The sequence below is a fragment of the Heterodontus francisci genome, unplaced genomic scaffold (assembly GCF_036365525.1).
Source record: "Heterodontus francisci isolate sHetFra1 unplaced genomic scaffold, sHetFra1.hap1 HAP1_SCAFFOLD_1086, whole genome shotgun sequence".
NCBI classification, from domain to species: Eukaryota; Metazoa; Chordata; class Chondrichthyes; order Heterodontiformes; family Heterodontidae; genus Heterodontus; species Heterodontus francisci.
In genome coordinates, this window is record NW_027140462.1 from 35,001 (window position 1) to 40,000 (window position 5,000).

Sequence of the window (5,000 nt, forward strand, 5' to 3'; positions counted from 1 at the left end):
CGGTTCCCCCCGGTCGACTGCAACGGGTTTCCGAGGCCCGTCGGTCAGGCGCGGTTCGCTCCGCAATCCGCCGGCCGATCGGCACCGGGCGGGGCTCTACGGAAAGAGGGGACCCTCCCGCGTCGAGTGCCGGCGCACCGACCCCGCAGGCTGACCGGGAAGGTGAAGACTCACCCCGCTGAATGCCCGGCCCCGGGTACCCTCCGGCTCCGGGGCCATAACTTCGGGGAGGGAGGTCCGATCCCCGCGCGGTCGACGGCAGGCGGTAGGGCTCGGAGGGGCGCGGCCTGGTCCGCGAGTGCCCCGGCGCCGCCCCTCTGCCCGTCCGAGGGACAGTAGGAAATGGCCATACCGCTTTCCGGCCGATTGCCGCCGGACGTCCGGCCGCATTCGCTCGGTCTGCGCGGCCGGCGGTAGCCGGGGGCGAGGGGCATCGGGCGGTGGCGGAACCAGGCCGGCCCGACCGCTGGGGGCCGCCCGGGCGACGTTTGAATCTGTCGGGTCGGACCGCCGAATCCCGCGGGATTTCGGGATCGAATCTGCGGGTGGAATCGGCACCTCGTCCCGCTGTCCGGTTCCCCCCCGTCGACTGCAACGGGTTTCCGAGGCCCGTCGGTCAGGCGCGGTTCGCTCCGCAATCCGCCGGCCGATCGGCACCGGGCGGGGCTCTACGGAAAGAGGGGACCCTCCGGCGTCGAGTGCCGGCGCACCGACCCCGCAGGCTGACCGGGAAGGTGAAGACTCACCCCGCTGAATGCCCGGCCCCGGGCACCCTCCGGCGCCGGGGCCATAACTTCGGGGAGGGAGGTCCGAGCTCCGCGCGGTCGACGGCAGGTGAAAGGGGCCGGTGCGCCGCGGAAGGCGACAGCAGTCCCGTCAGGCTGCACCTCTGCTCGGGCGAACGGCGTCAGGAAAAGGGGAGAGCACTTCCCCACCGATAGCTCCGGAACGCCCGGACCCATTGGCCCGCGGCACCGGTGGCTGCTAGAGGGCCTCCGGCGCCGTCAGCCGGGGTACGTCCCAGGCCGGCCGGACGGCGGGCAGCCGGAGGCAACGGCCTGGAACGGAGCCAGACTTGAGTCGTTCCGTGCCGTGGGCAAAAAGGCAGGGCTGCGGGTCAGCGCAGTTTGGCAAACCTAGCCGCAAGTGCGGGAAGGGCGGAGGAGCACACGGACGCCGCCTTCCCAAACTGAGCCCAAAGTGCCCAGGCATGCCCCCTTGATCTCGCCTAATCAGTGAGCCCAAAATAATTTCAGAGTGTGGAAACCTTATCCAAAAAGGTCGAAAAGAACGGCCAGAGATCAAGTCCGAAAGGGGAAATCAGTAACAAGCAAGCAGAGTAATCATTAACCAAAAAGCGCAAAATTATGTTAAAAGTGTGAAATCATTAACCAAAAACTCGAAAATAATGTCCAGAGACCAAGTCCGAAAGGGCAAATGGTTAACCAGTAAGCAGAGTAATCATTAACCAAAAATCGCAAAAGTAAGTAAAAAGTATGAAATCATTAACCAAAAATCGCAAAAGTAAGTAAAAAGTGTGAAATCATTAACCAAAAACTCGAAAATAATGTGCAGAGACTAAGTCCGAAAGGGCAAATGGTTAACCAGTAAGCAGAGTCATCATTAACCAAAAATCGCAAAAGTAAGTAAAAAGTGTGAAATCATTAACCAAAAATCGCAAAAGTAAGTAAAAAGTGTGAAATCATTAACCAAAAACTCGAAAATAATCTCCAGAGACTAAGTCCGAAAGGGCAAATGGTTAACCAGTAAGCAGAGTAATCATTAACCAAAAATCGCAAAAGTAAGTAAAAAGTGTGAAATCATTAACCAAAAATCGCAAAAGTAAGTAAAAAGTGTGAAATCATTAACCAAAAACTCGAAAATAATGTCCAGAGACTAAGTCCAAAAGGGCAAATGGTTAACCAGTAAGCAGAGTAATCATTAACCAAAAAGCGCAAAAATATGTTAAAAGTGTGAAATCATTAACCAAAAACTCGAAAATAATGTGCAGAGACTAAGTCCGAAAGGGCAAATGGTTAACCAGTAAGCAGAGTAATCATTAACCAAAAATCGCAAAAGTAAGTAAAAAGTGTGAAATCATTAACCAAAAACTCGAAAATAATCTCCAGAGACTAAGTCCGAAAGGGCAAATGGTTAACCAGTAAGCAGAGTAATCATTAACCAAAAATCGCAAAAGTAAGTAAAAAGTGTGAAATCATTAACCAAAAACTCGAAAATAATGTCCAGAGACCAAGTCCGAAAGGGCAAATGGTTAACCAGTAAGCAGAGTAATCATTAACCAAAAATCGCAAAAGTAAGTAAAAAGTGTGAAATCATTAACCAAAAATCGCAAAAGTAAGTAAAAAGTGTGAAATCATTAACCAAAAACTCGAAAATAATCTCCAGAGACTAAGTCCGAAAGGGCAAATGGTTAACCAGTAAGCAGAGTAATCATTAACCAAAAATCGCAAAAGTAAGTAAAAAGTGTGAAATCATTAACCAAAAATCGCAAAAGTAAGTAAAAAGTGTGAAATCATTAACCAAAAAGTCGAAAATAATCTCCAGAGACTAAGTCCAAAAGGGCAAATGGTTAACCAGTAAGCAGAGTAATCATTAACCAAAAATCGCAAAAGTAAGTAAAAAGTGTGAAATCATTAACCAAAAACTCGAAAATAATCTCCAGAGACTAAGTCCGAAAGGGCAAATGGTTAACCAGTAAGCAGAGTAATCATTAACCAAAAGGCGCAAAAGTAAGTAAAAAGTATGAAATCAGTAACCAAAAAGCGCAAAAATATGTTAAAAGTGTGAAATCATTAACCAAAAAGTCGAAAATAATCTCCAGAGACTAAGTCCGAAAGGGCAAATGGTTAACCAGTAAGCAGAGTAATCATTAACCAAAAATCGCAAAAATATGTTAAAAGTGTGAAATCATTAACCAAAAACTCGAAAATAATGTGCAGAGACTAAGTCCGAAAGGGCAAATGGTTAACCAGTAAGCAGAGTAATCATTAACCAAAAAGGGCAAAAGTAAGTAAAAAGTATGAAATCATTAACCAAAAAGCACAAAATTAAGTTAAAAGTGTGAAATCATTAACCAAAAAGTCGAAAATAATGTCCAGAGACCAAGTCCGAAAGGGCAAATGGTTAACCAGTAAGCAGAGTAATCATGAACCAAAAATCGCAAAAGTAAGTAAAAAGTATGAAATCATTAACCAAAAAGGGCAAAAGTAAGTAAAAAGTATGAAATCATTAACCAAAAATCGCAAAAGTAAGTAAAAAGTATGAAATCATTAACCAAAAATCGCAAAAGTAAGTAAAAAGTATGAAATCATTAACCAAAAAGCACAAAATTAAGTTAAAAGTGTGAAATCATTAACCAAAATGTCGAAAACAATGTCCAGAGACTAAGTCCGAAAGGGCAAATGGTTAACCAGTAAGCAGAGTAATCATTAACCAAAAATCGCAAAAGTAAGTAAAAAGTGTGAAATCATTAACCAAAAACCCGAAAATAATGTCCAGAGACTAAGTCCGAAAGGGCAAATGGTTAACCAGTAAGCAGAGTAATCATTAACCAAAAATCGCAAAAGTAAGTAAAAAGTGTGAAATCATTAACCAAAAACTCGAAAATAATGTCCAGAGACTAAGTCCGAAAGGGCAAATGGTTAACCAGTAAGCAGAGTAATCATTAACCAAAAGGCGCAAAAGTAAGTAAAAAGTATGAAATCAGTAACCAAAAAGCGCAAAAATATGTTAAAAGTGTGAAATCATTAACCAAAAACTCGAAAATAATGTGCAGAGACTAAGTCCGAAAGGGCAAATAATTAACCAGTAAGCAGAGTAATCATTAACCAAAAAGCGCAAAAATATGTAAAAAGTGTGAAATCAGTAACCAAAAAGCGCAAAAGTAAGTAAAAAGTGTGAAATCATTAACCAAAAAGCACAAAATTAAGTTAAAAGTGTGAAATCATTAACCAAAAAGTCGAAAATAATCTCCAGAGACTAAGTCCGAAAGGGCAAATGGTTAACCAGTAAGCAGAGTAATCATTAACCAAAAAGCGCAAAAATATGTTAAAAGTGTGAAATCATTAACCAAAAACTCGAAAATAATGTGCAGAGACTAAGTCCGAAAGGGCAAATAATTAACCAGTAAGCAGAGTAATCATTAACCAAAAAGCGCAAAAATATGTAAAAAGTGTGAAATCATTAACCAAAAACTCGAAAATAATGTCCAGAGACTAAGTCCGAAAGGGCAAATGGTTAACCAGTAAGCAGAGTAATCATTAACCAAAAATCGCAAAAGTAAGTAAAAAGTGTGAAATCATTAACCAAAAAGCACAAAATTAAGTTAAAAGTGTGAAATCATTAACCAAAAAGTCGAAAATAATCTCCAGAGACTAAGTCCGAAAGGGCAAATGGTTAACCAGTAAGCAGAGTAATCATTAACCAAAAAGCGCAAAAATATGTTAAAAGTGTGAAATCATTAACCAAAAATCGCAAAAGTAAGTAAAAAGTGTGAAATCATTAACCAAAAAGTCGAAAATAATGTCCAGAGACTAAGTCCGAAAGGGCAAATGGTTAACCAGTAAGCAGAGTAATCATTAACCAAAAAGCGCAAAAATATGTTAAAAGTGTGAAATCATTAACCAAAAACTCGAAAATAATGTCCAGAGACTAAGTCCGAAAGGGCAAATGGTTAACCAGTAAGCAGAGTAATCATTAACCAAAAAGGGCAAAAGTAAGTAAAAAGTATGAAATCATTAACCAAAAAGTCGAAAATAATGCCCAGAGACTAAGTCCGAAAGGGCAAATGGTTAACCAGAAAATCCGTCGAATAATGTCCAGAGACTAAGTCCGAAAGGGCAAATGGTTAACCAGTGGAAGGGCGATCAAGCGGAAAAATTTGCCCCGGTTACCCGGGATGGAGTTCCAGAGGTCCGGCCAGAGTTGTCAAATTCGTCCCGCTGATCGGACGCTTGTCATTCGGGTGGCTGGGGGTTGGC